The 13,237-nt window shown below is 39.3% G+C and overlaps 1 protein-coding gene across 1 annotated transcript in view; it reads right to left on the bottom strand.

Annotated features, from left to right (window-relative positions):
• Nucleotides 1–13,237, bottom strand: part of RSBN1L (round spermatid basic protein 1 like) — a 96,987-nt gene that overhangs the window by 73,352 nt on the left and 10,398 nt on the right. The gene's annotated exons all lie outside the window — the stretch shown is intronic.

Genomic DNA, 13,237 nt, shown 5'->3' with positions numbered 1-13,237 from the left:
GGAGGATGGCTTGAGGCCAGGAGTTCGAGGCCAGCCTAGACAATATGGCGAGACCATTTCTCTACGGAAAATACAGTAATTAGCCAGGCATAGTGGTGCGCACCTATAGTACTGGCTACTCAGAAGGCTCAGTCAGATGGATCACTTGAGCCCAGGAGTCTGAGGCTGCAGTGAGCCATGATCACACCACTGCACTCCAACCTGAGCAACAGAGTGAGACCTTGTCTCTAAAAAAATTTTTTTTTAAATACATATATACATAAAAACCATGCCAGGCATAACATGATAAAGTGGCCTGTGAAAAATTTTAGCTCAGGTTTTCCTCACTAAACTATCAGAAAAGATTGGTCTCCAGAGCAGAAATAAAAGCATTTCGTCTGTTCTCAACATATTATAAAACCAAGACATGAAGTACTAAGATATTGTAGGTGGTATCTGGTTACAGAATTAAATCACTTTAAATCACTGAATCGTGTGTCTATAGCTACTATATCAAACGTGATTCTTTCACATATATACAACCTGGGGCATTCTTAGACCTCTAAGTCCACATTATACAATTACATTATTTATTACAATTTAAATTATACTCTGTAATGCAAATGGTAAATCATATACATAGTTCTTAATGATAACAATATGTGTGGGCATATATAACTATGGGAACCAGACTCTTGTCGTACTTGTTATATACTCTTAGTTACACTTTTTCACACAACCAATTAAAGTTCTACATTTTTTAAAAGTTGTATATTTAGCTAACATCATTAGATACACACCTACAGATGCTTTATCAATCTTAATTCAATTGGAATGTGCTCCAAGTGAAATTTTCCAAAACACACATACATTATGTGCCCTAATGTATGTGCAGTGAGAAATTGGTTCAGACTTCCAAAGCTAAGTCATAAGAAGACTTGCTGTTTCCACCTATGTCGCTGGGTGTCAAGACTCTTGGAGTCCTGAGCTGCCACGTAAGAAATCCAACTTCCTAATTAACAGACCATGTGGAATGGTCCTGAAACAACTTGGAGAAAGAGAAGGGTTCACTCAGTTCAGTATCTAGCCATCCATAACACAGCAACAGGCACGTGAGTAAAGTCATCTTGGACCTTCCATACCAGACCAGCCACCAACTCAACACCAATGAGCAACTCCAGTCAACACTGCGTGAAGCAGAGGAAATCACCCAGCCAATCATGCCAGAATTTGTGATTCACAAAATCATCTGATATAATAAAATGGTTATTGTTTCAAACCACAAAATTTTAGGGCAGTTTGTTATGCATTAAGAGATAATTCAGCCTTCACAAAGTCTTATTATAGATAATGAAAAAGTTGTTTTGTTTAAGTATATACAAGACATGCACTGACTCCAGAAAAATGTTAAAGTAGAAAATTGTCTTACAAAATACACTGATGGGCCAGGTGCGGTGGCTCAAACCTGTAATCTAGCACTTTGAGAGGCCGGGGCAGGCAGATTGCTTGAACCCAGGAGTTTGAGACCAGCCTGGCAAACATGATAAAACCTCATCTCTATAAAAAATACAAAAAAATTAGCCAGGTGTGGTCGTGCACTTGTAGTCCCAGTTACTCAGGAGACTGAGGTGGGAGGATCAACTGAGCCCAGAAGTTGAAGCCGTGATTGCACCAGTGCCTACCAGCCTAGGCAACAGTGAGACTCAGTCTCAAAAAACATAAAACAAAATACACTGATATATTAAAATCAAGAAGTGAAGGGCTAAAAGAAAAAAGGCTTAATATATAATGTCAGAGCTATAAACACAATCAAACGCCTTGAAATTATTTCCTCCCGTAACTTCTGTGACATTGTAGAGCTCACTTTTCCTATCTAGCTGCCATGAATATTAGTTCATATAATGTTCTCTCTCCCCACAACTCCTTTATCTCTTTGCTGAAATCCTACCATACTGCCCTTTCAAAGTTTCTCTCAAATATCTCCTCTCCTACATCTCTTCTCCCTTTCTTTTCTGAGACACAGTCTCGCTCTGTCGCCCCGACTGGAGTGCAGCAGCACGATCTCGGCTCACCGCAGCCTCCGCCTGCCAGGTTCCAGCGATTCTCCTGCCTCAGCCTCCCAAGTAGCTGAGATTACAGGCACACACCACCACGCCCAGCTAATTTATATATTTTTTAGTAGAGACAGGGTTTCACCATGTTGGCCAGGCTGGTCTTGAACTCCTGACCTCAGGTGATCCGCCCACCTCAGCCTCCCAAAGTGCTCAGATTACAGGTGTGAGCAGCCACACCCGGCACCTTGTCCCTTTCTTAACTGCCTTAGTATCTGCCTGCCCTCACTCCACACCACAACTTTCTACTTATGGTATTTAACTTACTGCAGTATATATTATAAGCATCCTGCTACATTGTTTGGAGGCAGAAATTGTATTTATCGATTTTGCCATTTTTCTTAACACTTTGCCACAGCATTTAAGAACCAAAAATATTTATCTCTGCTAATCTCAGATTTCAAAGACAAAAACAATGCTTGAAGTACCACAAAGTATTTTACTATAATTCATTCTGTTTCTGATTACAATTGTATAGCTTCTCACTGTTATAACATTATATATCCAATTATCAATTATATGTAGAAAAACCAAAGTCTTTTTTATATACTAGTAATAATCTCACAAAAATATACTAGGAAAAACTCCCATCATAAAAATAAAAATACTAGAAGAAAACATACAATCTGTATTAAATACCAATAAAAATCTCTAAGACGATATAAAATAATATAAGACCACGGCCAGGCACAGTGGCTGACGCCTGTAATCCCAACTTTGGGAGGTCAAGGAGAGAGGATTCCTTGAGTCCAGGCAACATGGCAAGACTATCTCTACAAAAAATAAAATAAAAAACAGCTGGGAGTGGTGTCGCTCACCTGTAGTCCTAGCTACTCAAGAGGCTAAGATGGGAAGATAGCTTAAGGCCAGCAGTTCCAGACTGCAATGAGCTATGATTACGCCACTGCACTCCAGCCTGGGCAACAGAGCAAGACCCTGTCTCGTTTGAAAAAAAAAAAGAATATAAGAATAGATAGGCCAGGCACAGTGGCTCATGCCTCATGCCTCATGCCTGTAATTTCAGCACTTTGGGAGGCCAAGGCAAGCAGATCACCTGAAGTCAGGAGTTCAAGACCACCCGGTCAACATGGTGAAATCCTGTCTCTACTAAAAATACAAAAAATAGCCTGGCATGGTGGCGCACGCCTGTAATCCCAGCTACTCAGGAGGTTGAGGCAGGACAATCGCTTGAACACAGGAGGCGGAGATTGCAGTGAGCCAAGACTGAGCCACTGCACTCCAGCCTGGGTGACAGAGCAAGACACCGTCTAAAAAAAAAAAGAAAAGATGAAGATACACATGCAGCTTTTAAGTACAAAGATAATTCTGTCATGACTATAATTTCCTCCTAGTTTAATCAATAAATTTAATGAAAATATCTAGAGCGTGATAGTGGGTAGAAGAACTTTACAGAATAATTCTCAAGTTAATAAAAATGGGGAAAAAAAAAAAAGGAGCCAGACAGCTGAGGCGGGAGGATCATCTGAGCCCAAGAGTTCAAGGCTGCAGTGAGCCCTGATCGCACCACCACACTCCTGCAGCCTGGGTGACAAAAGTGAGAGACGGTGTCAAAAACAAAAACAAAAACAAAACAAAACAAAAAAAACAAAGAAAAAGACAAAGGGAATCTTGACCCAAACCTTACAGACGGAAGTTTTCAAAATGCATTGCGGACCTAAATGTGAAACCTAAACCTATAAAATGCCTAGAGACATCTAAGAGAAAATCCTGTGATCTAGGGTTAGGAAAAGCTTTCGAAGTTAAGAAACAAAAGATGCAAACCATAAAAGAAATAAAAGTATAAAGTGGGCTTCATTAATTTATAAATTTCTGCTATGAAAAACTGTGAAAGACAGTATTAAGAGAAAGAAAAGACAGAGAATGGTAGAAAACATTTGCAAAACATGTATCTGATAAAGGAGTTCTACCCAGAATATGTAAAGAACTTTCACAATTTGATAATAAGAAAACAACCCAATAACAGACACTTTGAACAGACAACTCATCAAAGAGATATATATAGAAAATAAGTACATGAAAAGATGCTCAACATCACTATTCATTAGGGTAATGCAAATTAAAACCACAATGAACTACTACTATGCAACTACTAGAATGGCTGAAGATTTTTAAACTGGCAATATCAAGTTAGGAGTCTTTCTTGAGGGGAGGTCTGAATAAGGAAAAAACAGAGCTGGCAGAAATGAAAAATACAACCACTTTGGAAAACAGTTCAGCAGTTTCTTATGAACTTAAACACACTTAACAGGCCACTTACACTTAACAGCCCAACAATTCCACTGCTAGGGCCAGGCACAGTGTCATGCCTATAATTCCAGCACTTTGAGAGGCTACGGCAGGCGAATCACTTGAGGCCAGGAGTTCGAGACCTTCCTGGCCAACATGGTGAGCCCCCCATCTTGACTAAAAATTTTTTAAAAATTACCCGAGTGTGGTGGCGGGCATCTGTAATCCCAGCTACTTGGGAGGCTGAGGCACAAGAATCACCTAGCCGAGATCACACCACTACACTCCAGCCTGGGCGACAAAGTGAGACTCTGTCACACACACAAAAAATCCCACTGCTAGGTATTTACCCAAGAAAAATGAAAACATACATCCACTCTAATCTTTTTTTCTTTTTGAGACAGAGTCTTACTCTGTTGCCCAGGTTGGACTGCAGTGGTGCAATCTCAGCTAACTGCAACCTCTGCCTCCCAGGTTCAAGCAATTCTCATGTCTCAGCCTCCCAAGTAGCTGGGATTACAGGCACAAGCCACCACACCTGACTAATTTTTGTATTTTTAGTAGAGATGGGGTTTCACCATGTTGGTCAGGCTGGTCTTAAACTCCTGACCTCAGGTGATCTGCCCATCTCAGCCTACCAAAGTACTGGGATTACAAGCATGAGTCACCACATCCAGCCCACTACAAGATTTTTTTTTTTTTTTTTTTTTTTTTTTTTTGAGATGGAGTCTCTGTCACCCAGGCTGGAGTGCAGTAGTGCCATCTCAGCTCACTGCAAGCTCCGCCTCCCGGATTCACGCCATTCTCCTGCCTCAGCCTCCCGAGTAGCTGGGACTACAGGCGCCTGCCACCATGCCCAGCTAACTTTTTTGTATTTTTAGTAGAAACGGGGTTTCACCGTGTTAGCCAGGATGGTCTCAATCTCCTGACCTCGTGATCGGCCCGCCTCAGCCTCCCAAAGTGCTGGGATTACAGGTGTGAGCCACCGTGCCCGGCCACCCACTACAAGATTCCTATGTGAATGTTTAGGGCAGGCTTACCCACAATCTTCAAATACTAGAAACAATCCAAATGTCCATCAACTTGTAGCACCAAATTGTGCTATCTCCACAAAAGGAATTACTACTCAGAAATAAAAATAAATGAACTGATTCATGCAACTGTACTGATGGATCTCAAAAGTAATATAACAAGTGAAAAAAGCTAGACCGAAAAAGCTAGTGTATTCAACTTATATGACATTCTAAAAAAGGCAAAACTACTGAGACAGAAAACAGATCACCCTTGAATTAGAGATGATGGGAGAGCACTGAGTAGCAAGAGAGAACTTTCTGCGGTGATAAAAATCTGCTATGTCATTACTCTACTGGTGGCTATCAACTATTCATCAAAACTCATAAAACTATATACCTAAAAAGGGCAAATCTATTTTATGTAAATTATAATTCAATAATGTTTCAAAAAGCCAGGAAAATTCTGAATAAGAATATCGGGATTTTTGCCCTATAGATATCAAATCTATCCTAAAGATAGAGTAATGAGGGTGTTAGTTGAGCAGAAACAAACTTACAGAGGTAAATGTAAAAAAGTGCAAATCTAAAAACAGACCCAACTACACATGTGATTTTAGTATGATAAACATTAGCATTCTACATCTTTATGGAAAGGAAGGACTAGTCAATAAATGATGTTAAAACAACTAATTAGTGGAACAAAATTAATTTGGATTCCTAATTTTGTGTCTAAATAAATTCTAAACAGAGCAAAGATTTTAATCAATAATGTCATATAAAATAATAATAGGCTATTTAAGAAAATATTGTCATGAACTAAAGGTAGAAATAACTTTTCTAAGAAATAAAAGCCAGAACAGCCAGGCGAGGTGGCTCACACCTATAACTCCAACACAGGGAGGAGGCCAAGGCATGAGGACTGCTTGAGGCCAGGAATTTGAGATCAGCCTGGGCAACACAGCAAGACTGTGTCTCTATTTTTTTTAAAAAAAAAAAAAAAGGAAGAGAGAGGCCGGGCATGGTGGCTCACGCTTGTAATCCCAGCACTTTGGGAGGCCAAGTTGGGCAGATCATGAGGTCAGGAGATCGAGACCATCCTGGCTAACATGGTGAAACCCCGTCTCTACTAAAAATACAAAAAATTAGCCGGGCATGGTGGCGGGCGCCTGTAGTCCCAGCTACTCGGGAGGCTGAGGTAGGAGAATGGCGTGAACCCGGGAGGTGGAGCTTGCAGTGAGCTGATATCACACCACTGCACTCCAGCCTGGGCGACAGAGTGAGACTCTGCCTCAAAAAAAAAAAAAAAAAAAAAAGGAAGAGAGAGAAATAAAAGCCAAAAAATTAAATTACTGATGAATTTGAGTACATAAAAACATAAAACTTCTGTATGAAAGACCAAGCACACCCCCTTAAATAATGTTTATGAACTAATGATAGTTTAGAGAGAAAAAAATTGCAACAGTAAAGGGCTAATATTCTAATATACAAAGTTTCACAAATCAATTTTTAAAAAAAGAAAAGGATAAGTCCCTTAGACTTGGCAAAGCACATGAACATATAAGTGAAATGTGAAAAAATGTTTAATCTTAATCATTAATAAATGCAAATAATAAAATCTTCAACAATCAAAACATGGAAGATTTTGAAATCTGAGAAAACTTAGCATTGGAAAGAATGTAAAAAATGGACAGTCTCATATATAATGCAAGTGAGACAGCAAATTGTTTATCTTTCACGAAAGCATTATTTATCAAAATTTAAAGTGTATGTATCTTTAACTTTCCCCTTACCCCCTATAATTCAACTTTTAGAACTTTATCCTAAGTTTTAAGTGAATAAACGCCTACACATGAAGTTTTATTTTAGCATCATTTACAACAGAAAAAAGAATCTAATGTCCCACAATACAGTATCAGTTAAATATATTATGGTTTATACATATAATGCAAACATGAATACTAGGTAAGCAATTAAAATTGATAATATAGTTCTACATGTATTGACATGGAACAGTATTTCTAATATACTGCTAAATGAAAAAAGCAGGTTGCAGAACACATAAACAATGTTGTGTGCATTAAAAAATCACATATGTGGCCAGGCACAGTGGCTCACGCCTGTAATCTCAGCACTTTGGGAGGCTGAGGAGGGTGGATCACCTGAGGTCAGGAGTTTAAGACCAGCCTGGCCAACATCGTGAAACCGTCTCTACAAATATACAAAAATTAGCCAGTCATGATGGCACGTGTCTATAATTCCAGCTACTCAGGAGGCAGAGGCAGGAAAATGGCTTGAACCTGGAGTGGAGGTTGCAGTGAGCCGAGACTGCACCACTGCACTACAGCCTGGATGACAGAGCGAAACTCCGTCTCAAAAAAAAAAAAAAATCATGTATGTATATATAAGATTTGTACACATATAAAAAAGCTTATGCATAAAAAATTATATACATGTATATACTAAGTGAAAATAATACACTAAGTGAAAGTGTAATCATTAAAACAATAGTATTTCAGATGCTTTTCTTCCTAAAATTTGAATTATTTTTACAATGAACATATATTATTATAATTAGAAAATTTAATTAGGCAATTTTTATTATGATTACAAAAAAACATACAATTATAAAATGTCAAACGAGCTTACAAAGAACTTTCAGTATTTGGTTCAAACCTCTTATTTTACAGATGAAGACCCTTACCCTCACACAGGTTTTACTCCTTTCCTTCAGATCACAAATGGGTGGTAGGGCAAGAATTTGCTCCTAAGGCCTCCTGATTCTCAGTCCTATGGTTTTTCCATTGTATATTACACAACATGTATGTTTTCACTCATAATTCTATATATATGGAAATATGCACAACAGGTAAAATTTTACTAAAAATTTACACTGTACTTAAACATGGTTACTTCTGAACACAGAACAATTACTCAAAATGCCACTATTCTAAAATAAGAAAAAGTATTCCCTCCTTTACTTCTATTTATTCATTCCCAAACTGTTGTTGGTTAACACAGCTTTAACAATACAGGCTGGGCACTGTGGCTCACACTTGTAATCCTAGTACTTTCAGAGGCTAAGACAGGAGGATTGCCGGAACGCAGGAGTTCAAGACCAGCCTGAGCAACACAGCAAGAAGCCATATCTATGAAAAACTTTTTTTAAATCAGCCAGGTGTGGTGGTGCTCACCTGTAGTCCTAGCTACTCAGGAGGCTGGGGCAAGGGGACCGCATGAGCCCAGGAGTTCGACGTTACAGTGGGCTATAATCAAGCCACTGCACTCCGGCCTGGGTGACAGCAAGACTATGTGCCAAAGAATAAAAATGGTAAAAAAAAAAAAAAAAAAAAAAAAAAAAAAATTAATATGCAAAATATCTTTTTTATACAATGTAGTGCTAAGTTTCAACTATGTGCAGTTAGAGTATACAAAATGGCAATTCTGATAACTCAATTTGTCAAATATAATTTGGTTATTATTTACCCACAGTTTATTTCCTTTCCACTTGACAGTTTGCCTGTTGTCTATGAGCTGCTGGTCAACTTCTTATCCCATTATCACCCTTCTGCTGTTTTCAGTTTGAAATACCAGCCAATTGTTTTTCTAAATGATAATCGGGCATCTCTTCTGAGCAGGCAAAAAGGGCTGAAATATACTGCAACTCATTCAGTTCCCAAATATGTATCCAGAAGTTGAAGGTCTGATCCAAAAGAAGATAATCACAGACCCAGCTTTCACAGAACTTGCAGTCTAGCAAAGATGACAAATGAGTTGCTAAAATGAAGGAAAGAAGGCTGGGCACGGTGGCTTAAGCCTGTATAGCACTTTGGGAGGCTGAGGCGGGCGTATCACTTGAGGTCAGGAGTTTGAGACCAACCAGGCCAACATGGTGGAACTCCATCTCTACTAAAAATACAAAAATTAGCCAGGCATGATGGCAGGCGCCTGTAATCCCAGCTACTCGGGAGGCTGAGGCAGGAGAATCACCTGAATCCAGGAGGCAGAGTTTACGGTGAGCCAAGATCGCGCCACTACACTCCAACCTGAGCAACAGAGCGAGACTCCATCTCAAAAACAACAAAAAACAAACAAGAAAATGAAGCAAAGAAAGTCAGGATAAGAGAAGAACAAAGTGAAGGGAACCTAACCTAGTCATAGAGGAGCACAGGCCTCCCTCTCAAGTTGAGACCTAGAGAGATGAGCAGACATTAGCTAGGTGTAGTAAAAGTGTGGAGCTGGGGATGGAAAGAAAACGGGTAGAGAAAGTTCTAGGCGGCGAGGAGCACTGAGGAGAACCTGAAGAACAAAACAAGAATATGATCATCCAGAGCTGTGGAAGACATTTCAAGGAATCTGAACTTCATCCCATAAACAGAAAAGTGAGATGATCAGACATGCATTTAGATGAGATACAGGGTTCAGGGTGGTATGTCTGTAGACTATATGCATTTAGATATCTGGTTATCACTCTGACTATATAGCATGAAGAATGAAGTGAAAGCACATGGATCTGAAATAGGGAGCCCACTAAGGAGGCAACTGTGCAATAATCCTGGCAAGAGATAATGGTAATTTGAACTAAAACTAGTAGAAAAGACAGAGCAAAAGTGGAAAGATATGAAAGACAATGAGTGGTAACAAGATTTGGCCACAAGTTCAATGAGAGCAGAGGGTACAAATCCAGTTTTCAAGACGGAGCCACTAGGTATATGGTACTGAGACAAGGAACATACATAGCAAGACAAATCTGGATAAAGAAGACTAAAATTTTTGAACACGTTAATTTTACAGTTTTAAAAAATATCTAAGGACATATTAAATGTCAAGGAGGCAATTTATATAGATTTAAAAATGGACTAAGTTAAAATTTGAGGACTGCTAACAATGGACACTAGAAAAATACCAGGGCAATTAGCAAAAGCCAGAAAGAAGAGTACAAAGGGCCCAAAACCAAACCAAATGCTGAAACTTAGTGGCAGAAGACAAATAAGGAAAATTAGGGGGTGGGGCTGGAAGACTCTGAACAGTTAATTGCTTACCTAGGAACTAAGAAGGATTCTAGATTATTTGCTCCTCATAAAAAAAAGTAACTATTGGTGGGGAACGGTGGCTCACGCTTGTAATCCCAGCACTTTGGGAGGCCAAGGTGGGTGGATCACCTGAGGTCAGGAGTTTGAGACCAGCCTGGCCATTATGGTGAAACCCCAGCTCTACTAAAAATACAAAAATTAGCCAGGCATAGTGGTGAGTGCCTGTAATTCCAGCTAATTGGGAGGCTGAGGCAGGAGAATCACTTGAACCCAGGAGGTGGCGGTTGCAGTGAGCCAAGATTGTGCCACTGCACTCCAGCCTGGGTGACACAGTAAGACTCTGTCTCAAAAAAAAAAAAAAAAAAGAAAAGAAAAGAAAAAAATAACTACTGCTATCTGCCACTGTAAGGACAGTTCTAAAAGGGTCCCCTCCACACAGGCAGGCAGACACACATACACATACACATACACATACATACATACACACACACACACACACAAACAGAATCCCTTCTATGTCGAGCAGTTATTTTTAACCCTTACCACTGACTCACCACTAATTTTGAGTTCTATCTGATAACAAAACTCTAATATAAGGTACCTGCCCACATTTCGAATTCAGTTCTGTGGGCCAACTCTCAATTCTTCAGTGATATGCTTATTCTCTTCATCTGAAGCCATGAAAATATCTATGAATCCTTCTTTCTTGCTACATATTCAATAATCAAGATGCTTTATCATATATTTCTCTCTAGGTTTTCCTTGCCATGTCCAAGTATACCAATCATTTTATCAGTAAAATCACTTCATTTAACTAATACAGTAGTCTTCAATATCTGTCTCCAATCCTTCTCTCAGCCAATCCATCCTACACAATGCCAAAGTTATTACTGCTAAAATACCAATTTGAATATATTATCACCCTCCTAAAAAACCATGTCTTGCTGTTGCCCACAAAATAGTCTGAACTCGGCTGGGCACGGTGGCTCACGCCTGTAATCCCAGCACTTTGGAAGGCCGAGGCGGGTGGATCACAAGGTCAGGAGATCGAGACCATCCTGGCTAACACCGTGAAACCCCGTCTCTACTAAAAATACAAGAAAATGAGCCAGGCGCGGTGGCGGACGCCTGTAGTCCCAGCTACTCCGGAGGCTGAGGCAGGAGAATGGCATGAACCCAGGAGGCGGAGCTTGCAGTGAGCCGAGATCATGCCACTGCACTCCAGCCTGGGTGACAGAGCGAGACTTATCTCAAAAAAAAAAAAAAAAAATAGTCTCATCCTGGCAAAAGGACGGCACACTGTGGCCAACTTTCAACTGCCATGCCATCTTAACTTCCAATTCCGTACAAAAGCATCAATCTTAGCCAGTGGTTCTCTTCACACACCACCGAACACGCCACGCACCCTCCTGCCTCTACAATCTTATTCACACCATCCCACACCCTACCCCAAACAAGCCTGTCTCCATCATCTCCATTTACCTAAATTCTACTCTTCCTGCAAAACCCAGTTCATTCATTTGGTAGTCTCACAACGCAAAGTACGATTCTGGATGAAGGTGACTTAAAAACAAATTTAACAAAGTTTGCAAGGTATTTGAGAACTGGGGCTCTGAAATCAGACTATCTAAAGATCTGAAACCTAGATTTACAACTTATTTTATATTTAAATTTTCTGAACTTCCATACAGTATTTATGAAAGGCTAATATCTAATTAAACTTTAAAGGACTTGTGAAAATTATATAAAACCACAGTATATGTAAAGTGCTGAGTACAGGTCTATACATTTTAGCTATTATTATTATTGTTTCTGTCCTCAAAGAGCTCATATCCCAGCTCATGGTGCACCCAAGTACTCACTGCATAAGCTTATGACCTATCTCGAAAGTGCTTGATATAGATGCCAGTCATCTATAATTTAAAAAAAGAAAGAAGTGCTTGACAAAATTTACAAATTTTGGTACTTTCATTATTATCAAATGAGAAAATTGAGTAATAGTGAACATTTACTCCTTTAAGATATAAAATTCATCACTAATTCAACCAGAATATTATCCCAGGACATCTGCTTTCCATATATTGCTCCAATGACAAACCAGTGAAAGTGGCTCTGAGTTAAATATCTACAGGAAATATATACTCTTCTATAAAAAAAGCTAACAAAAGTAGCTACTTAAATATGCAATGCAAAGATGGTTGATAAAATTAATTTCTTAATAAAAAGGTATTATATATTTTTTCTTCAGATTAATCATTGAGAGTAAAGGAAAGGTCATAAATGATCACTAAAACAATACCTGCTCTGAAGGACTTTATAAAATCTAGTTCAAGGCCAGACACGGTTGCTCAAGCCTATAATCCCAGCACTTTGGGAAGCCAAGGCAGGTGGATCACTTGAGGTCGGGCATTCAAGACCAGTCTGGTCAACATGGTGGAACCCTGTCTCTACTAAAAATACAAAAATTAGCTGGGCGTGGTGGCACACAACTGTAATTCCAGCTACTTGGGTGGCTGAGGCATGAGAATCACTTGAACCTGGGAGGCAGAGGTCGCAATGAGCCAAGATCGCGCCACTGCACTCCAGCCTGGGTGACAGAGTGAGACTCTGTCTCAAAAAAAAAAAAAAAAAAATCTAGTTTAATGGGAATTCATATGGGTATACAGTTAATTTACATTAGCCAAGAGAGGACATTATGGAATAGAGATTATAATTTTAAATTATACACAGTATCATTAATATATATTTGCTATATTTAAAAACTGGCAGGGCTTTATTTTTGGCCATGTTGCCAATATTGTAATAGATTACCAACTGTAATTGCACTACTACAATCAATCTTTATCTACAAGCACTG

Source organism: Pan paniscus, chromosome 6 (genome assembly GCF_029289425.2).
Source record: "Pan paniscus chromosome 6, NHGRI_mPanPan1-v2.0_pri, whole genome shotgun sequence".
In the NCBI taxonomy this organism is placed as follows: domain Eukaryota; kingdom Metazoa; phylum Chordata; class Mammalia; order Primates; family Hominidae; genus Pan; species Pan paniscus.
This window is presented reverse-complemented; position numbering and strand designations above follow the sequence as displayed.